Here is a 22293-nt window from a genome sequence, read left to right on the forward strand (position 1 = left end):
TTGCGATCAACACTAAAACCGGAAGTAGTTGGGTTTTCCTACTTCCGGTTTGGTATTTAAGAGGTGTAATACTATCTTCCCTATTCCCACAACGTTAAATTGATTCCATAAAACTGCTTCTCCCTATGTCTTATAGTTTATGTAAATTAAATTGAAACCTGAAGTTATAAGTGATTTCTACGCTTTCTTTTCACTAGGATGTTAAGCACGAAGATGAAAATTACTCCTGGAACGCTTTATCGATTTTCGAAAACTGCTTCTTACTATCTATTTTGTTTTCGCTCTATAGTGATCAACGTTAAAACCGGAAGTGTTTCATTTTTACTACTTCCGGTTTTACTAGAGTATTAGAGTGAAGATAAAGGTTGTCCTTGAAACGCTATATAGATCACTGGAAACTGCTTCTTAGTATCTATTACAGTTTTTGCTGTATAGTGATCAACGTTGAAACCGGAAATGGCTCAAGTCTATTACTTCCAATTTTACTAGCTTGTTAAAAGTGAAGATGAAGGTTGTTCTTGAAAAGTTTAATTGATTGCCGAAAACATCTTCTCGTTATCTATTATCGTTTTTGCTCTATGGTAATGAATGCTAAAACCGGAAATGGCTCATTTCTACAATTTCCAGTTTTACAAGAATGTTAAGAATAAGATGAGAGATTTCCTTGAAACGTATAATCATTTGCCGAGAATAGCTTTTCACTATCCATTACCGTTTCTGTTTTATATTGATCAACGTTAAAACCTGAAATTACTCATTTCTACCATTTTGTTTGTCGAATCACCTCTATTAATGAACTTGGAGAAAATCACACGATATACCTATTGCAAAAAACAATTAGAAAATTCGCATCGTTTCAAATGTTATCGTTCAAGTAACGGGCGTATATATGTACACTCATGTCCAAAATGATTGTCGCATATGTATAACTGTCTTCTTGTGAGAATATAATTTGATAATAATTATGCAGGATACTCTTAATACTGATACTATGTGTAAAATCTGGAAAAACATATTTGTGGTAAATTTCATAGGAAAATAATTATAAATACGAAAATTAAAATGAGTAAAACAAAATGTTGCTAAATGGACAAGAAAGTTTAATTTTCTTTTTAATTTTCTTATTTACTGCTCTATTGACATGAACTTTGCCACACATATGTCCTTGCCAATTATACACATACTAACATTATAAGAAATACCGGGCAAAATCATTATCAAATTATATTCTTACAACAACATATTTATAGACATGCGACAATAATTTTGGACTTGAGTGTACGTACCTACTAACATTACGATTTTACAAGTTACATTACGTGATCCGAATAATAAAATATCTTAAAGAGGATCATGTTATATTTTCTGAAGTGGTTTGGGAACCAGAAGTTCTAGTATATTTATTTCACTTCCGATTTGAGTATTGGGATTACTGCCAAGATGGAATATACTCTTGGAGCACTTAATGAATTACCAAAAAAAGAAAAAAAGCCTTCTCGCTATCCATTCTATAACGCTCAATGTTATAACCGGAAGCGATTGATTTCTACCACTTCAAGTTTTAGTAGAAAGATTAGAGTGGAGATAGAACATATTGTTGGGAGACTTAATTGATTTCAGAAAACCTCTTTTTGCTATTTAGTATCGTTTAAATCTGTTGTGATCAACACTAAAATGGGAAGTAGTTGAGTTTTGCTACTTCCGATTTGATTAGAAGTTTAAAAGAGAAGACGATATTTATTCCCACAATGCTAAATTCATTCTTAAAACAGCTTCTTCTTATCTCACTATGTAGATTAATTTCAAGCCAGAAATCATAGTTAATTTCTATCTCTTGCGGTCTTACCAGGATGTTAAGGATGAAGCTGAAAGTTATCCTTGATAGCCTTCATCGATTGCCGAAAACTCCTTCTTACTATTTATTACTGTTTCCGCTCTATAGTCATCAACGTTAAAATCGGAAATGACTCATTTCTACCACTTCCAGTTGGCGAATCACCTCCATTAACAAACTCCCTCGAGAGGATTCACTCTACTTATTTATTGCAAAAAGCAGAATTAAAAAAATCGCATTGGTCCAAAGTTATCGTGTGTAGTAATGGCCGCACGTATGTACGTAATAATATTGATAAGTTCCACTACACGATCCCAATTAATACTTCATATACCCCCGCCACACACATACACACTAGCATATTTACACACAGAAGTATACCTGGTAGTATCCACACGTAGTATCCGGAAACTAGAAACACACACACACACAGAAAGAGAGAGAGAGAGAGAGAGAGGGAGAGAGAAAATCTTATTGTACCTTTATAGTGAATGCACCGTTACTCACAAAATAAATTAAAAAAGAAAAAAGAAAAATGTTGTAAATAAAACATTCAAAGATTGGTATCACTGCTGCGTGTAACACATGAAATTGTTTCATAATGATTGATTCGTAATATGATGTATATGGGTTTCTTAATGGTAGTATAACAAAATGCTTTCAAATTGAGCACAAAATAAAAAGTGAAATTTATTTCTCAAATTTTGTAAAATTGAAGTCGGTGGGCATTATGGGAACCGTCTACATTAACAATATATGCAATACCAGTACTTGCAGTGCGAGAAAATGATCACAAATTTATTTCGTTAGTGGCTATTTCGATAGCCACCCCTTAATACGCCACTGTACATCAGTCAACCGCTCCCATATTATCTAACACAGCAATTTGAATAAAGGCAATTTTTATAGCTATCAACATCAATATTTGAGACGAGACCGAGACTTTCTTGACTGACCTGAGTCTCGTCTCTGGCTGGTCTCAATTTGTAGAGGTCTATCTCGGTCTCGGTCTCGGTACCATCCTTAAATATATATTATTATAGAAATTCTCTCTCCTCATTTCTTGATAAAAAAAAAGTTGTCATTTATTCACATTCGTCTTCTTCGTGCTCTCAAGCCTCTAAGGTACAAATTTTCAAGCAAAAATCTTATACATTGAAGCTTTGCAAGAGAGATTGCAACTTTATTCGCATTCGCAAAACTCCGGATCTAGTAGAGGCACATGAATTCCCATTTGGCATTCGCATTCGCAATCGCATTCGGAAACAATGGACGCGTGGCTTAAGGGTGCCGCTACAAGGGTATGTGATAAAATGGGGGTCGTGATAGGAATTAGATTGAGAGCCACTGGTATGCAGCATTAAGGTAATTATCATATATCACGATATATTATCGTATGGATGGCATGCCTGATTCCTATTAGTAATTTATTTTAAATTGGACGGACTTGCCAATGTCTTCTCTTACTCCGTCCACGTATGTTATTGAATATATGGATTGTCAGTAATAGTAAAGTAAGGTATTCAAAATGAAAGTTGGAGGCATTTTAGTAGTGAATGCGAATGACCTCTATAGTCCAAGTAATTTAAAACACTGAATTCCAAAAGAACAAGCCTTAGGTCCATAAGTGTTTTATTCACTAAAAGCCATTAACCCTAATGTCGACTATGGACTACAAAATGTCTCCATTAGGAGTAATAACAGTTAACAGCATTTCCCATTTAACACTTAATGTATTTTAACGATGATACACAAAACTTCTACCATATCTATAAAGTATAATAAAAGGGTTTTTATGTTCTTTTATTGATATACCTGATCAATGAAAGTTAAAAGCATTTTTTTTTACTACCTAGAGTGGAACATTAGATTTCAAATATTGCCACTCAGCACATTTCGTTAGAATGTTGAAGGAGATTTGTAACATGATAGAAAAAAGGTTTCCTGTTATCTTAATGTATATGCCCAATCGATTAATGGCATTTGACTACGTTACCCTTTGAAACTCTAAAAGAAATATTATTTACGACTGTTAGTTACATATAGATGTGTAGAGCTGTAAGTATAATATATGAGTTATATTTGGAGACAAACATCCAAGTTATATGCGGTGAATCTTTCTATACAAAATTCCACAAATAGAGATATTACAGAAGAAAGAATCATCGTAGTATCTTACTAAAATGTTGTTCAGTGAACCTTAGAAGTGAGTGAAGCATAGATGGAAATCCGGACCGAAGAACAGACGTTAGAATAATCGAATGGTGTAATTATACATACATTCAGTTAAATATTATAGTAAGTATTTAATTAAATAATAAATTTAAAATGATATTAGCGTGAGTGTCTCTGTCCAAACGAGAAACATGGCGGCTGTTTTTTAATACAGTGTTTTTCATTGGTTCTGTTATAATGCTTACTGGTAGCATAATTGCCCAAAATTATGTTGCAATTTTATAAAACTTCCCTGTTCTCAATATGTTATTTCCAGATAATGACATCATATTTTAGAATAATAATTCCCCCATTTATAGAACTGGAGCCAGTGGCGAATCTAGAAGGCAAACACTACGGAGGAGGGCACCTAGAACCCAGATTATTGTACGCATATCATGAGTTTAGTATACACTTTCAAAGATATATAAATAATCGCCTAATTATTTTAGTCATTCAAGAAACTGGGATGCCTAGGACCGTCTGCCCCAGGCTAGATTCATCACTGACTGGAGTTTTCACGTTCATCTTTACTCGCGGAACAAAGTATTGTACTGCATACAGAATGACGTAACATTCTATTTGCTACAGTCCACGACCTCTATGACTCCATTTCACTTCGTAGCAGAAGTGCCCTGGGAGCTAGAAATGGTCCAACCCTATGTTTATCTGTTGCGTTGCTCTTTTTCCTAGTTGTTTCCATTATTCTGATAACAATCTGTAATCTAATCATGTAATTTCATAATGGAGGAAGACCTAGGCGCAGATGAGAGGATAGTATTAAGATGGATCTCGCAGAGATACGAATACTAAGTAGAAACTGGATCCAATTAGCTAAGGATAGGAGTCAGTGAAGAGCTTTTGTGAACGCGGCATTGAACCTCCGGGTTCCATAGGCCATAGAGTAGTTAGTGAGTTAGTTAGTTAATTTCATAATGGTGTTCTAATAACGATTATTGTTAAACTATCACTTAGCAAATCTTTATTAAAATAGACCTATTTAATACAAAAAATAACATTTATCAACGTTTAAAGATACCATACAGATCATTCCACAATATACTACAATAGTAAATATGTTTTGACTGTTTTTATATCACACAGTTTGGGGACCTCTCGTGAGGCACAAGGATTCTAATAACCTCCAGATAGTCAAAATAAAAAGGAGTAATATTTTTGTACATATATTACACAATGAGGTGGGATGAGAAAGGCTTTTCGGGAATCAAGGTAAAATGAGAAATACTTTCTCGAGAATCGAGAGGACACTTCCTCAAAACTTGCAAAACGAGAAGGGAAAACCACAGCTAGTACAATATTATCTCTGAAAATATTCGGACTCTCAGTTTCTCAGTATTTTTTACGTTAAGGCAAGTATTACAACATGTATCAGCAATTGGTTAGATGTTTTAGTTCTTGTCAAAATAGACTCTGCAATCTAGGATGTCAGAACACTCATCTCCAGACATTCGGTAGACAGAAGAGAAAGAAAGTGATACAAGGTCTATTACAACTATTTGATTTACTAGACAACTACACTCGATTTACAAGACAGTTAAGAGAAGAGCAGGGAGATTTAAAAATCTGAACCTTTGAACATTTCCTATTGAGGCGAAAATATGATTAAAGTTACTTATCTAGTAATGTAACTAATATGTAACAATAATCTTATTAATATAACAAGTGTTCCAGAGTAAATCTGAAGCTGAATTGAAGTACGAACGTAAACTAGGCAATAGAGTGTAGCGAAAAAAATTAAATTTTCGAGTACCGAATTCTAATAGGGCTCAAAAGTTCCGTATTCGCATGCTAATCAATGGCAAAGTAACGAAAGTAATCACACTTTGGATCTCCAGTTCGCGCAAACGACATAAAAATTTTAAAATAATGACAAAAATAACAAACGTTTACCTTTACCGAAGGAATATACGGGTTACATTTTTAAATTTCTTTAAAGTCTAAGTACTTTATTTTAGTTGTATGAGGGCATGTTTGTTAATAATTCGTTAATATGAGTAATTTTATAAATTTATTTTCATAATGATTTTGCAGCTCATCGCTTATTTGTCAACGTTTTCTCTCTTTCTTTCTTTTTTATGAAATGGCTCAGAACTCATCTCGAGGACGTGGCTGCAATTCGAGTTCCACCCACATCCTACTCAACTCTCCGACCAATTAGGGTCTTCTAAATTATGTTCCTTTAGTCAAGGATGTTCTCTTAAATTCAGATTTGTAAATCAAATTTTGGGATTATGATTCTTGAGACCAAAGTTACTCTAACGTAGTCATCTCTGGTTTCTTGTCCACACACTTTTTCTGTAAGCTCCGTAACAAGTTTGACACCTTTCGACTTCCTGAGTATGGCATGTAAAATTTAAGAAGTGAAATTCTTTAGCAGATTTGTCATGCATAAGTGATAAGAAACTTTAGGAGGTGATAGCTTACTTTTTCTAAAATCTATCAGCTCACTCTAGTTAGTGGCATCAAAATTTATTGAAGTTACCATAAAAGTTCTAACAGAGCAATTGAGACTAAGCAGTGTGCCTCAGATGTGGCTATAAGAGATTCTAGTCCTCTCAATTACTTCCGATTGCTTACATGTGCAAACCGGGGCTTTCGGTTGGGCGTTTCCCAAACAAATCTTATAAACGGACTCAAAGTGCTTGTAAACTACATTCTATCGGGTTCGACACAAAGAGATATCAGTCAGTGAAATATGGACCTAAACATTTTTTGAAGGTAGCTCAAACAATTAGACATTTGCTAAACCACATTATGAGAATTATCGATTTTGTGATTTAGAGGAGTGCGTTCTTCTGTCATCCAAAGAACATATTGTTAGCTATGACAGTGTATCAGAGACAACACATACGAGACTTGGGTTATGGGAGAGTGCTAGAGGCAAGAAATCAATGTTCGAAGTTGAAATCTCTTAGATCTTTTATGGTGACTTCAATAAATTTTGATGATTGGAGAAAATGTAAGCAGTCTCCTCCTCCAGTACTCACTTATGAATGACAAATCTGTTCACGAGCATGATGTCTTAAATGTTCCATGCCATACTCAGAAAGTTGAAAGATGTGTCACACTTGTCACAGAGTCTACAGGAAAAGTGTACAGACAAAAATAATAATAATAATAATAATAATAATAATAATAATAATAATAATAATAATAATAAAAAGAACCAAGAGATGACTACATTACAGCAAAGGGTCTTTCCTAGTAAGAGAGAGAAATCGACCCTTGATCCAAATAGAGTCGTTATTGATCCAAAAGGTTACCCTTGACCCAAAACTACCCCAAAATAATTGTTGACCCCCTACCCCTCCCAAATATATCTCCGTAACAGTGCTTCAACTTGAACTGACTCTTGCACAACAAAGTTACACAGCTCGCAGTAGAGAGCGCTAGCGGTAGAGAAGCAAGCACTGATAGATACGAGGAGCCGACGCGAGGTGTGTGTAACTTCATTGAGCAAGAGTCGGTTGAAGTTGAAGCACTGTTACGGAGATATATTTGGTGTTTCATTTACGAAATGGACACAATTTAAGCAGCGGAAGAACAACAGAGGCGGAAGGGATGCCAGCGAAAGGAAACTTGTGAACTCTGACAAAGGATTGTTTTTACGTGCCCTCACCTTGAAGGCCCTAAACTGGTGGAAAATCTGTGCGAAAAACACGTTTGTTTTTAGTTTTATTTATTTTTGACAATGTTGCCATCACTGTCAGGCCCCGAAAAAATATGTTGTATCTAAGGGTATAGCAAATTTTTTAACCAAAAATTCAGCGACGTGTCCCCCACAAAGTTTTTAATATTTTTTTTGAAATTTTCAACACGCACAAAAAAGAAAAAAAAATACGCATCGATGGTTTCGAAAAAAAATCACATTATCTACATATACGATCTGTGAAACTTTTTCAACCACCCCCACAAAAATTGAAAAATATTCAATTTTGAGCATGTATGATACGACAATTCGGTAAGGGGAGGGGGTAGGGGGTCAAAAATGTTTTGAGGTATTTTTAGGTTAAGGGTAACCTTTTGGGTCAATAACAACCCAATTTGGAAGAAGGGCCGATTTCACTATCTTACTAGGAAAGGCAATTTGGTTTCAAGGCTCACAATGCCAAAATTTGATTAAAAATCTGAATTTAAAGCAAAGTCCTTGACCCTTGTGAACCTGGCCCCCCCACCTCTCGGTACAAACGATTTCCGCATATCAAGAAAAAGTACTTCGTTTGTACCGGTTTGTACCGCAAATATTTTTGTTTGTACTGTACTGCAGTATGAGAAATTAAGAAAACAAAGTGGGGGGGCCAAGTTCACGCAGCCCCCCCACATTGTCCTAGGATCGATTTATTTGTCTCATTTGAAAGATTTTCGTTTGTACCGGATTGTACCGTAGTTTGTTTCGTTTGTACCGTTCTGGATTATGAAAAATTAACGAAACAAAATGGGGGCCCAGATTAAACAGGCCCCCAAATCACGACTTAATACACCAGATACCCATGATTTTTGTATGTCATATGAAAGTACTTGGTTAGTACAGGATTGTACTACAAAAAGTTTTATTTTAGCCGTAATAAATTATGAAAAATTAAGAAAACAAAATTGGGGGGGCTGTGTGAACCTGGCCCCCCACCACGTAGTACAAACGATTTAGTTAGCTCATTTGAAAGATTTTCGTTTGTACCGGATTGTACCGTAGTTTGTTTCGTTTGTACCGTCCTGGATTATGAAAAATTAACGAAACAAAATAGGGGCCCAGATCAAACAGGCCCCCAAATCACGACTTAATATACCGGGTACCCATGATTTTTGTATGTCATATGAAAGTACTTGGTTAGTACAGGATTGTACCACAAAGAGTTTTATTTTAGCCGTAATAGATTATGAAAAATTAAGAAAACAAAATTGGGGGGGCTGTGTGAACCTGGCCCCCCCACCACGTAGTACAAACGATTTAGTTGGCTCATTTGAAAGATTTTCGTTTGTACCGGATTGTACCGTAGTTTGTTTCGTTTGTACCGTCCTGGATTATGAAAAATTAACGAAACAAAATAGGGGCCCAAATCAAACAGGCACCCAAATCACGACTTAATATACCAGGTACCCATGATTTTTGTATGTCATATGAAAGTACTTGGTTAGTACAGGACTGTACCACAAAGAGATTTATTTTAGCCGTAATAGATTATGAAAAATTAAGAAAACAAAATTGGGGGGGCAGTGTGAACCTGGCCCCCCCACCACGTAGTACAAACGATTTAGTTGGCTCATTTGAAAGATTTTCGTTTGTACCGGATTGTACCGTAGTTTGTTTCGTTTGTACCGTCCTGGATTATGAAAAATTAACGAAACAAAATAGTTGCCCAGATCAAACAGGCCCTCAAATCACGACTTAATATACCAGGTACCCATGATTTTTGTATGTCATATGAAAGTACTTGGTTAGTACAGGATTGTACCACAAAGAGTTTTATTTTAGCCGTAATAGATTATGAAAAATTAAGAAAACAAATTAGGGGGGCTGTGTTAACCTGGCCCACCACCATGTTGAACAAACGATTTAGTTGAATCATTTGAAAGATTTTCGTTTGTACCGGATTGTACCGTAGTTTGTTTCGTTTTCCCGCCGTAGATTATGTTAAATTAACGGAACAAACTGGGGTCCAAATTCAAGCAAACATTCTAATCAAGTTTTAAAACACAGGATACATATGACTTTCGAGAAATTTGAATTTGTCATGGCAGGTCAACCTGGCCCGCACATGTTTGTTTTCTTTCCAATTAGAATCAAAACGTCACCAAAAATTTGTACCCAATATGTATCAATTTATTGCATCAAAGTTAGAATTTGTACCGCCATCAATTTCGAGGAATTTGAATTTTTAATGGCGCGTCAGGCTGGGCTGGAGAACTTATTTTCCTTTTCAATTCGAAGCAAAAATCTACCAAAACTTGTACCCAATATGCACCAATCTGTACCACAAAAATTGAAAATTGTACCCCGAATATTTTTTTGAGAAAATTGAACGTTTGTTGGGAAGTCAATCTGGACAGCACAAGTCATTTTTCTTCTCAATTCCAACTAAACCGTTACCAAAATTTGTACCCAATATATACCAATTTGTAGCACCAAATTAGAATCTGTACTACCACCAATTTCGACAAACATGCATTTTTATTGGCGGATCAAACTGGCCCGCACAACTCTTTTTCCTTCGAATTTGAATCGAAACGGCACCAAAAATTTGTAACCAATATGTACTAATTTTTTATTACGAAAATTACAATTTGATCCCCCATGAATTTCGAGAAATATTAATTTTTGATGGTGAGTCAAACAGGCCCACTCAAGAAATTTTTCTGTTCAATTCGAATGAAAATATCAAAAATTTGTAAGAATTTTTACTCCCACCAATTTCTACAAATTTAAATTTTTGATGTGTCACGCTGGCCTGCACAACTTGTTTTTCTTTCCGATTCCAAGCAAGGCGTTACCAAAAATTTGTACGCAATTTGTACCACAAAATTTAGATTTGTACTCCCACCAATTTCGAGAATTGTGAATTTTAGACGGCGGATCGAAGTTACCCTCATAACTTATTTTTCTTTACAATTCGAATCAAAACGGGACCAAAAATTTGTACCAGATCTGTACCAATTCATACCACTAAAATTAGAATTAGCACCCGCATCAATATCTAGAAGTTTGAATTTTTGATGGAGGATCATGCTGACTTGGGCAACTTATTTTTCTTTCAAATTCGAATCAACACGGTATCAAAAAATTGTAGCCAATATTTACGAATTTGCAGTATCAAAATTAGAATTTATATCCCCACCAATTTCGAGAAATACGAATTTAGATATGCGGCTTAGACTGATCCGCACAACTTATTTTTCTTTAAAATTTGAATCAAAACTGTACCAAACACCTGTACCCTATATGTAACGATTTGTACCGTCAAAATTATAATCTGTACCCTCACTAATTTCGACAAAAATGAAATTTTCATATATAACGGGTGAAGCAGAGCCGAACAACTCTTTTCCCTTCCAATTCGAATCAAAGTGGCACCAAATGTTGGTACCTAATATGTACCAATTTGTACGACGACAATTAGAGTTATATTCCAACTAATTTCGAGAAATTTGAATTTTTGTGGAGGAAAAATTTCTCCTCCACTGCTTTTTTCTTTCTAGTTCGAATCGAAACGGTACCAAAAATTTGTACCCTATATGTAGAAATTTGTATCAACAAAATTAGAATTTCTATCCCCAATAATTTCGAGAAATTAGAATTCTTGATGGTGGACCAAATATTTGTACCCAATATGTACCAATTTATACCACCAAAATTAGAATTTGTACCTCCACCAATATCGAGAAATTTGAATTTATGTTGGCGGTTCAAGCTGCCTGCATAACTTGCTTATCTTTCCAATTCGAATCAGTACAGTATCAAAAATTTGTACTCAATATGTACCAATTTGTACCACCAAAATTAAATTTGTATCCCCAGTTATTTCGAGAAATTTGAATTTTTGGTGGCAACGTCAAGCTGGTCCCCACAACTTATTTTCTTTCCAATTCGGATCGAAATGGTATCGAAAATATTTACCTAATATGTACAATTTGTACCACAAAAATTAGAATTTATGCAACTACCAATTTTGAGAAATTTGAATTCTCAATGCTCGATCCAACTTGACGTCGAAACCTGGCTCGCCCAACACATTTCTTTTATTAATTCGAATCAAAATGTTACCAAAAATTTGTGCCAAATAGATATTAGTTTGCGCCATTTATAAACACCGAAGAAAAAATTATTTTAATATTTTTCTACGATGTACCAAATGTTAGAAAGAATAAAGGAAAGCATTATCACAAAACAACTTGGTTGGGGGAGAGAGAGTCAAACATCTACATATGTTGGGGACTCCAACATATTTATGAGTGGGTGATTTTTTTCTCCAACCATTTGTGATCATGGATAATATTAATTTTTATTATAGAACTCATTCAGAGGATCAGTTCTGTGAAATCGTCTCTATCTACTCATATCTCCGTTTCGTAAACAGAGTCTAAGTTCTAATTTTGCTTATACAATTTTTTACAAATTAAGTTACCATCAATAATACACTCCAGAGTTAAAATGTTTAATGGAAATAGTAACAAATTCATTTGCGAAGTAGTGATGTCGAATTAAAAAAAAATGCGTTTCTCTGGTTTACCTTGAGATCAAATACATACACATATTTGAGTAAGCATTTCAGATTTATTGAATTGGTGCCGGTACAATGTAATATTTTTTTGTTACAAATTGTCTAAAAAATTTGGACAAATTCATATGAATTCTGAATAAGCCTTTGGCCTGGAAGAGTTGACTTGGTGATAAATTGGCCCTTCGTTGAATAACAATTTCTAATCTTTATTCGTACATGATTTTGCTCATGCAAATCATAAGCAAATTTCCGTTCCGTTTTTATGAATTGCGGGGAAATTTGTTTGCACGTTCTCGTTCGAATCGAATAATATTTTGATTGAATACAAAAAAAAAAAAAAAAAAGGATTGCCATGCCCAGGAAGATTGCAATGAAAATTTAAATTTCTAGAAATTGGTAAGGTTGGAAATTCTAAATTTGAGAGTACAAACTGGTACATACTTACCACAAATTTTGGTAACATTTTAATCCGAATTCATAAACCAAATGTGTTGCGCGAGCCAAGTTTCGACGTTAAGTTGGCTCCAGCATTGAAAATTCAAATTTCTCCAAATCGGTGAGGGTACAAATTCTAATTTTATAGATAGAAATTGATACATATCGAGTACACATTATTAGTAACGTTTTCATTCGAATTGCAAAGAAAAATAAGTTATACGGGCCAGTTTCACCCGCCACCAGAAATTATAATTTCTCGAAATTAGTGGGGGTACAAATTCTAATTGCGGCGGTACAAATTGGTACATATTTTGTTCAAATTTTTGGTGAGGTTTTGATTCGAATTTGAAACAAAAATAAGTTGGCCGGCCAGTTTGACCTGCAATTTAATTCATATTTCTTGAAATAGGTTGCTGTACAAATTCTAGTTTTGGTGATACAAGTTGTTACATATTGGCTACAAGTTTTTGGTACGGTTTTTATTCGAATTGGGAAGCAAAAAGTTTTGTGCTCGCCAGTTCAAGTCCCTCGAAAGTTCCTCAAGTTCCTCGAAATTGATGGGGCTAGAAATTCTGTTTTGTTGAAAAAGTTGAACATATAGGGTACAAATTTTTGAAAAATTTTGATTAAAATTGGAAAGAAAAATAAGTTGTGTGAGCAAGTTTGACCTGCCAACAAAATTCTGTCTGACGTGACTTGCCACGCTCCACGAAATTTCTTGGGATATAAATTCTAATTTTGGTGTTACAAATTGGTACACATTGGGTACAGAATTCTGGTACCGTTTTGATTTGAATTGGGAAGAAAAAGTGTGCAAGCCTACTTGACTCACCATTAAAAATTCAATTCTCGCAAAATTGGTGAGGGTGCAAATCATAGTTTTTGAGGTACAAATTGGTACATATTGTTTACAAAGTTTTAATACAGTTTTCATTCAAATTAAAAAAAAGTGTGTTGTGTAGGCCAGTTGTCGTCATACTGATCCTCCATTACATCCCAATTTTGTCGAAATAAGTAGTGTGTACAAATTCTAATTTTCATGGTACAAGTGGGCGCATAGTGGGTACCGTTATGATTCAAATTTTTTGATACCGTTATGATTCGAATTTGAAAGAAAAATAAGTTGTGCAATCCAGTTTGACCCGCCATCAAAACTAAAATTTCTCGAAATTGGTGGAAGTACAAGTTCTAATTTGGTGGTACAAATTAATAAGTATGGGGTACCAATTTATGGTGTCATTTTGATTCGAATTGGAAAGAAAAATAGTTGTGAGGCTCTGCTCCACCCGTTATCAAAAATCCAACCTTTTTCGAAATTGATGAGGGTACAAACTTTAATTTTGGCGTTACAAATTTGAACATATCGGGTAAAGATATTTGATACCGTTTTGATTTGAATTTTAATGAAAAATAAGTTGTGCGGGCCAGTTTAACCCACAAACCTAAATCTAAATCAAACTAAAACTCATTGTGTTACAATCCGCTACTAAAAAAGTACTTTCATATGACATACAAAACTCATGTGTACCCGGTGTATTAAGTCGTGATTTGAGGGCCTGTTTCATCTGAGCCTCCATTTCGTATAGTTAATTTTTCATAATCCAGGACGGTACAAACGAAACAAACTACGGTACAATCCGGTACAAACGAAAATCTTTCAAATGAGCCAACTAAATCGTTTGTACTACGTGGTGGAGGGGCCAGGTTCACACAGCCCCCCAATTTTGTTTTCTTATTTTTCATAATCTATTACGGCTAAAATAAAACTCTTTGTGGTACAATCCTGTACTGGCCAAGTACTTTCATATGACATACAAAAATCTTGGGTACCCGGTGTATTAAGTCGTGATTTGGGGGCCTGTTTGATCTGGGCCCCCATTTTGTTTCGTTAATTTTTCATAATCCAGAACGGTACAAACGAAACAAACTACGGTACAATCCGGTACAAACGAAAATCTTTCAAATGAGACAAATAAATCGATCTTAGGACAATGTGGGGGGCTGCGTGAACTTGGCCCCCCCACTTTGTTTTCTTAATTTCTCATACTGCAGTACAGTACAAACAAAAATATTTGCGATACAAACCGGTACAAACGAAGTACTTTTTACTGATATGCGGAAATCGTTTGTACCTAGAGGTGGGGAGGCCAGGTTCACAAGGGCAAGTCCTTGACTAAGTCAACATAATTTAGCACACCCTAATTGGTAGGAGAGTTGAGTAGCATGTGCGCAAAACTCGAATTGCAGTCACCTCGTGATGAGTTCTGGGCTATTTAATGAAAAAGAAAACAAAAGTCGTTGACAAATGGGCGAAGAGCTCAAAATCATTATGAAGGTAAAATGTATAAAAATACTCTAATTATTAACAAACATGCCCTCAAACTACTAAAATAAAGTACTTGGATGCTATAGAAATAAAAAAAAGTGATCCGTATATTCCTTCCGTAAAGGTAAATTTTTGTGTGTTTTTGTTGTTGTCATTTTTGAAAACTTTTAGGCCGTTTGCTCAAACTGGAGATCCAAAGTGTGATTATTTTCGTTATTGTCCCATTGATTAGCACGGTAGTACTCAACTTTTCATCCCTTTTAGAATTCGATACTCAAAAAATTTGATTTTTTCGCATAAAGGTAAATTTTGATGTTTTCTGTAATTTTTTTTCAAAAAAAAGAAAAAAAAACTTTAGGTCGCTTGTGCGAACTGAAGATTCAAAGTGTGATTTTTTTCGTTATTTTTTCATTAATTATCATGTAAATACGCAAACTTTTAGCCATATTAAAATTCGATTCTCAAAAATCTGATTCTTTCGGATAAAGGTATATTTTTGTATTTTTTCGTTATTTATCAAACTTTAGGCCATTTGCGAGTACTGAAGATCCGAAGGGTGATTTTTTTGTTATTTGTTCATTATTAGCATGAGAATACGTAACTTGTGAGCCCTATTAGAATTCGATACTCGAAAATTTGATTTTTTCGTTCGACCCTTCTAGGCAATAGTCAGAAAAATGGACGTACGGCGGGTTGAGAAGGCCCCCATAATTACGACAGAAACAGCATATATATTGCTGCGTGTAAGAGGTGAGACTTGCAACCACTGGATAAAAATCGAACATAAAGATGGTGTGATACTTCAAACTATATCTACAAGTCAAAACTCACCTCGCGAACCAGAAAATTAAAGGGACGTGCGTGAGATGCGAAAAAGAGCGATGCCAATTATTCCATGTTAAAAACAAGGATCCAACATTTTCAGCCAGTCTCGGACTGGCCAGTGCAGGAGGGAGGGTATCCCTTCCGGGGCCCGCCCTATATATATATATATATATATATATATATATATATATATATATATATATTATGTTTGTGACTTAATAAGAATATTTTTCAACAATATGAACAATAGGGCCCTCCAATCATTCTCCTACCGGGGTCCTATAGCCCCTAGTCCCAGTAAAGAGGAAATACTCAAACGATACTACAACTTCATTATTATATAAGCATCCATAAACTGAAAATGAAATATATAAGTTTTACGATCCAAGGTTATGCCGGTTAGGCTAAAGGAGACGGTGATAATGAGAAATGAATGAAATGGTGAAATTAAGAAAGTGGGAGGAAATGGGAGTGCCCTGAGAAAACCCACGCACATGGTGTTTGTCCACCACAAAGTTTACTTGGCGAGAGCTGGGGTCGAACCAATGACCCCATGAACCAGAGGTGAATGCTCTATCACTGAGCCACCGCGGCGCCATTCATAAACTAAATACGATGAAGCAAGTTATGTCGACGGAAAAAACTAGAAAAACATCAACTGGCGAATCTGTGTTACGACCGGGAACAGAATCTAATCCTAAAGAGGAGTAGAAATTAACGTGAAAGGAATACCGTAAATCGATGAAAAGGCGACTTGGGAATCTGGCGTAGCCAAAGGGTAGTAACTGGTAAACGGCAACCATTAAACTACAATATCTGAGTTTTCCAGCATTATTATAGCATTATTAAGGAGCAAATACCTTAACGCTGAAGCACAGAAAGCTCTCTCGCTATATGTGCAGGATCAGTTTGAAAACAGACCGGATGGATACAGAACTGGCAACTTAAGTAGTAAGTGATCCAATGCTAAGGCGAAAAAAAGTGATGAACAAACTGCAATCAACTTCAGTAGAATAGAGGGTGGACAAGTGTACGTCATCTATATTTGGAACTTGCCAGGGCATATAAGTTGGTGATTACATAGCGAAATGCTAAAGGTAACCACCATGCTTCTAAATTGTGGAAAATTAAATTGCATTGTAATCTGTCTTTCCAAATCATGGCTAAAGTAGAAAGAGACAGTAAAATATACGTCACGTACTCATCGGAGTGTTTATGATATGTTACATGCCGCATAAATATTTAAAAATTGAGACAAATTTATATATTAGATGATAATGGGTTGAACTTTCGTGAACAACTTGAGGTCAACCGGCAATAAAGAGATGGACAAATAGTCCTGAACAACATGTGCTGAATTTTACTTAGGGATGAGAACCAACACTGCCATATTTGGCAAAAGAGTTTTTAAAAGCATTAAATAGGTTCATAAATGAAGTGGACAGAAATGTGAAAGATGATATTGTAGAAAAATTGTGTATGATTGGCGATATGGTAGACGACGGTAGTTATTATTTTGATTTGTATCCTTCTGCGAATGCTGTCCTTGGAGTGACAACTGAGTCAACTGCTTTTGTATATTAGCTAACTGGCCCTTGAACTCGTCACTGGACACTTTCGGAACGGATGCTTCAGAGGATAAAGTCCGAGGTGATCGATCAACCTACTGACTCGGCACAACAGAATTCACACGACCTTCAATATTCTCTGGTAGATTTAGCTGAACAGGCACTTGAGTAAGGAAAGAATTCTGCTTAACAAATTTTTCAAACCCTTTCCGCTCTAGCAGTGCTTTTTCTTCATCCAATAAATCTTGAACTAATTCCTCTACAGAAGCATATGTCTTTTCAATCGCAATTCGCATATATTCTGGAATCAGCCCATCAATTATTAATTGAATCTATTTCTGAACAGATGCGTCCTTATCATTGCGAAGAATTAAATTTTCCTTCGCATAAACGTAATATAAAACAAACTCGTTAGAAGCTTGCTTCCGCGAACTCATTTCATCTTCTGTTAGCTGCGGTAACAGGGCATTTCTAAATTTATTCTTAAACTGTTCATAAGTCATATCCGGAAATTCCGGTTGCTTAGAAATCGTGTCAAATTAATACGAGGCAGGGCTTTACAAAAGTTAACCAAGTATCCATTTTTTCTACAACTCTCACCAATTGTTTACCTGCGTTAAAACCTCAAACTGATCAATATAATGTTCTGCATCGGCTCCCATGCGCCCATAAAACTGTTCCGGTCTTAAAATGTGACTAAGGACACTAAGATTGTTTTCCTGACCACCGATTTCTATATCGGATGGCAAACTAAAATATAAACTAATAGACGGTGACTCAATATTCAAAATAGATTGCGAGAAAAGTAAATTACCTTTTAAGCGATCGAAACACTGCCTCGTATAGTGAACTCTTCCCGGAGAAGATGTTACTATAGGTTCGAAATATTCAGTAAGGTCTAAATCATTACAAACATTAAAAACATCACAATCTTGGGCAAATTGACGCATCATAAAACTCTTAAAATACACACAAGTAAAATAAAAATAAATACACTTAAAAAAAACAATTCAGACTTCAACACCAAACATAATATTAACCAAATCAAGGGTGAATGGATGGGAGAAAATTAAAATTTCAGGTGGCTGGTCAAATCTACTGTAAAAAGAAACAAGAGGCTCTCCAGATGAACGTAACACAACACATCTCCACCATGAAACGTGACTGGAATTCGGACATTTCCAGCTAAGTTTTGTGGCCGAAATTCTAAAATTGCCACGGGATGAATGTCGGCAAGGTACATGAAGTTGAAATAATTCGTGCTAACAGTTATGCACATTACTCATATTAGATAAATTCCATGCTAACAGTGATGTTATAACATCTGCTAATGTTTCAATTAATCTTAATTAACCCTTAATTAGTCGCATGCGGAATTTTGTTCCGCACTTTTACATTTCTCTTTTTGTTTTCCTTACTTTCGATCGTATGCTTTTGAACTTTTGTCTAGCTGTCTTTTAAAGTTTCATGATTAAACAACAATACATATTTGAATTGTTGCCCAAGCCACTAGTGAATATTTTGTTATTTATTTTGGAGTGATGCAGTTTGCGGAGCAAAGTTCCGCGCGCGACTAAATAAGTTACCCTTTTTTTTCTCCTACAAATTCTACGCTTTCTTTCAGTTTATTGTTTTTAGCCGACAGCAATTAAGCGATTCGGTGACTACGAAACATATCACAAGCAAGCGCCACCACCACTATTTTTTAAAATTTATTTTACAAAAATATATTTTCAGATACAGTTCATTTGTAAGCAACTGAAGTTATAAGCGGTTTATATGTGCATTGTGCGCTCTGAAAATAAATACATAGAGAAGAGAGTTAGTCTTTTCTTTCAAAATGGATCATCATGAACGTGATGTGGACAGAATTAGAAACATGTTGCTGGAAGTTCTGGCTGAAGACGACAATTTAGATGTTCCGGATATGGAAGATGGCGATGAAGATATCATTGAAGAAAGCGACCATATCTCTGCCAGTGAAGAATTAGCAGATGAAGGTGAAGTGTTGCCACAAGCAGATCATGTGAAATCACTCTCAAATACTACTGCACGGGGACCATATCTTCTAGGAAAGGACAATGTCACTAAATGGTACGCACATGCTCCACGGCAAATTATACGAAGAAGAAGTCAGAATATTTTGACTCATTTACCAGGAGTCAAAGGACATGCTAAAGAAGCGAAAACGCCGAGCGAATTTTGGAGTTTGTTCTTTAGTACGTCTATGCTAGAGAGAATCGTTGAATTTACAAACCAGTGCATTGAAACACATAGGGACGCTTATAGCAGAGAAAGAGATGCTCAAAATACTAATATACAGAAGTAAAGGCCTTGCTGGGCCTTCTGTATCTTGCAGGAGGACTGAACTTGCAGGAGGAGGATAATTAGTCAATAGCATAAAATAACTTAAGACGACTTTTAAAACAAATATTTTAACCTAAAATTAAATACAAATTTTAAAAAAACAAATATTACACGAGTTTTACTATGTAGTTATTATGCGGAACAAAATTCCGCACGCGACTAATTAAGTAACTTTTTTCACGCGACTAGTTAAGGGTTAATTATGTATCTATTTTGAAATAAAACACAAACTTGTAAATTAGAATAGCACAACAAACTTTAGAAAGGAGATGGTAGAATTAAATGCAAAGGCAATAAGTGATGTGCTTATGCTGTCTGGTGTTTAAGTTCTGTATTACCGAAAAGGTACATTACCTTCAGCTGTTGCGTATAACCGATGCTCTGCCGAACGAATTCCGAAGTTGTAACCTCCACGGCGGTCCTGTCTCCTTACTCCCCGAGAAGCCTCGGCTCCGCAGATTTGATCAAGCTGCGTTTTTCCGGATTCCACCTTTCCCTCGTATGATATTGCAAATATGGTCAAAGACGTCCACCTAGACGCCTCCATCGTCTTACACATCAAACTGAAATCACACTCGATGTCTACGATGCTGATTCTCCTCCTCCGAGGCGATGTCCTCAAGATCCTCACTAATCAAAATCGAACCCGGCAAAAACTCGATTTTCAGGAAGAAAACAGGAAACCTCTTACTCTTGAAGAAGACACGGAAGATACATACCTAAATAAAATGTTGTCTTCCTTGTTGCTGATCAGAGAAGCAATCGTCTTCAGACAGAATTCAGCATTTCTTCATGTTAATCAATGAACGGCAAAATAAAGAATAAACGTAAAGTAAAAGGGAAAAGGTAAGGGACTTACAGGACGTTTGCTTCACGTGCCAAGTTTAATGACAGAAGAGAGAAAATTATACACAAATGCTCTAAGAGACTTGTTACTACATTGAAGTAATTAAAAAAGAACAATAGAGTTTTCCTTCGGTGTGGATTCAACGGGAGTCGAACCCAAGGCCAGATCCTCAACAGTAGAAAATAGCTGAGAAAAAGTTAAAGTATTCTACTTGACTACTCTACAATAACATTGACAAGATGGAAAGAGCAAGGAGCACGGACATCAAAGAATAGAGAATGCTGAATAATGAATTGAGAAGAGAGGAACAAAGCCAAAGAAAGGTACATGGAACAGATATGTGAAGAAATAAGAGAAGTTCAACGGCGTGTCAGATATGTTCTGATGTATCAGAAAGCACAATAATTAGGAGGGAAAGCTAACAAATGCATATGCACATTTGAAATCGAAGATCAACAAGGTCTGTAGTCACTGAGTACAAAAACATTCTTAGAGTTTGGGGTGAGTACATAAAAAAATTGTAAGGCTAGAATAACGGCTCCAACGATAGTTTGTTCGAAGCAGAGGAAGAGGTGGATGATGAAGGAAAAAGGCACAGGATACTGAAACGTGAAGTAGCCGAAGGCATCAAGGGCATGGGAAGGAGGAAGGCCACTCCAGTCGATGACATACCAGAAGATTTTCTTAAGAGATTAGGAGACAATGCAATAAAAGTACAGACTTCATTTATTAACAAGCTCATCCTGAGTGGCCAAAGGATTTTCTTGCTGTTAGAATGATTGCATTACCCAAGAAAAAGGAAGCAAAAAAGTTTAGCAATCACAGAACCATTAGCCTCTATTCCCACAATGGAAAGATAATTGTGCACATACTGAACAGACGGCTGGAAGATAAGATAGAAGAGATGTTGGAGGAAGATCAATTCAGATTCCGGAAACGAAAATGCACTTTAGTTGCCATTGGGTTGATAAGAATATCTGAGGACGACTTCTGGTCATTAAGGAAGAGTTGTGTTTGTTCTTCATAGACTGTCAAAAACCTTTGGGCCAACTGGACGAAAAGTTTGCAGGGGCAGCTGGAGTGATAGACGGCTCCTTCCCAACCTGTACACGATGGGCACAACGAGTCCAAATGCGTTTGAAAGAAGGAGAAACTAATAGTGAGGAGATTGGAAGAGGAGGCAGACAAAGATGTAGTACGTGACATCAATTGTTCAATATTTACAGTGAATGGTTAATGAAGGAAGCATTAATGGTAATTGGAGATTTCGAGATAGGAGGGCAGATCGTTAACACGATCAGGTATGCAGATGATACTGTTATTATAGCTAGAACCGAAGGACTACAGGAGAGGATTGACAAAATAGTTGACACTGGGAAACTGTATGAAATGGAAATAAACATCGAAAAATCGAAATTCATGAGAATATGACGTAGGAAGGCGCCTTTAGAGGTCAGAGTAGAATAAAGAGTACTTGAACTGGTAGACCATTTCAAGGCATTTTCACCACAGACGCGTACTGCACCAAAGATATCAGGTCAAGAATTTCCGTAGTCAAAGAAGCATGAACAAGAAAAGGTCACTCTTAACCAGCAGACTTAAGATTGGACTAAGGAAAAGCTTGATCAAGTGCTATGTAT

At 35.8% G+C, this 22293-nt stretch overlaps 1 protein-coding gene across 2 annotated transcripts in view; it reads left to right on the top strand.

Annotated features, from left to right (window-relative positions):
- The first annotated feature begins 3898 nt into the window (after positions 1-3898).
- LOC145688938 (uncharacterized) overlaps positions 3899-22293 on the top strand; it is a 344877-nt gene continuing 326482 nt past the window's right edge. For both annotated transcript variants that reach the window (XM_081763105.1, XM_081763106.1), the window contains exon 1: positions 3899-4132. The gene's annotated coding sequence lies outside the window, so the exon portion shown is untranslated. The remainder of the gene's footprint in view (positions 4133-22293) is intronic.

This window comes from Thermobia domestica, chromosome 7, assembly GCF_964235325.1.
Source record: "Thermobia domestica chromosome 7, izTheDome1.hap1.1, whole genome shotgun sequence".
NCBI classification, from domain to species: Eukaryota; Metazoa; Arthropoda; class Insecta; order Zygentoma; family Lepismatidae; genus Thermobia; species Thermobia domestica.